Raw genomic sequence first — 910 nt, forward strand, 5'->3', positions numbered from 1 at the left:
AATAATATGACCAGACTATATGTATAATATTTACCACACATATTGAGATATGTATAAGTGTTAGTCAACTACATCGTTTGCTCAATAGGTATAAAAATATAAAATATTGAATGTGAACCGCGGGAAAAAAGCCCACGGAAAAATGGCCCAAAAGTAAATTAAAAAAAGAATAAAAAAGAGACGGACTGGCCAGTGCTGTAGCACACTGGGCTGGCTTAATAAATATGAACATTCAATTATACAAGCATAAAACTACCTAGTAAAAAATTCATTTTAAATACCAAACAGTTATAAAGTTTACATCTCGAATAAATTTGTCCAGTATATGTATAAATAACTAAAACGATACTTAGTTCATGATCAAACTATAAAATTAATAATATGTATCTGTATAATAAGTATGTCAACATATCTTAGGTACCTATATATTATATTATATAAGTATTAAAAAATTACTAAATATAAATTTCACCTATACATCCTACGCAAGGTATACGAGTATATTTTGTATTATGGGGTTACGACATACTACCCAAATATAGTAGGTAGGTACACAGAAAATAAAAATATCTACGTAAAATCAATAGCTAATAGGGGTGAAATGAAATGAGTTTAGCACTTTAGCTAGGCCCGTCTCTAGAGAACAAGCAAGTCCTGTGTTGCTGTAGGGTGGCAAACATTTTTAAAGAAATTGAAGGTGGCAAAATAAAATAAATATCGGTAAAGAATAACGGCATTATAGTGTACGCTCAATGGCGGAAAATATCTAACAACGGGCCTGTGTTTAGCCGGTTTAGGCCGTTTATTGTATGTATAAAACACTGGAACGTATTCCTTCCGGTTGGCATCTGATATTGCGACAAACATACGAAAGGCATCGAATATCTCCTATAAGTGACTATAATATGTC

The sequence above is a fragment of the Acyrthosiphon pisum genome, chromosome X (genome assembly GCF_005508785.2).
Source record: "Acyrthosiphon pisum isolate AL4f chromosome X, pea_aphid_22Mar2018_4r6ur, whole genome shotgun sequence".
Classification (NCBI taxonomy): Eukaryota; Metazoa; Arthropoda; class Insecta; order Hemiptera; family Aphididae; genus Acyrthosiphon; species Acyrthosiphon pisum.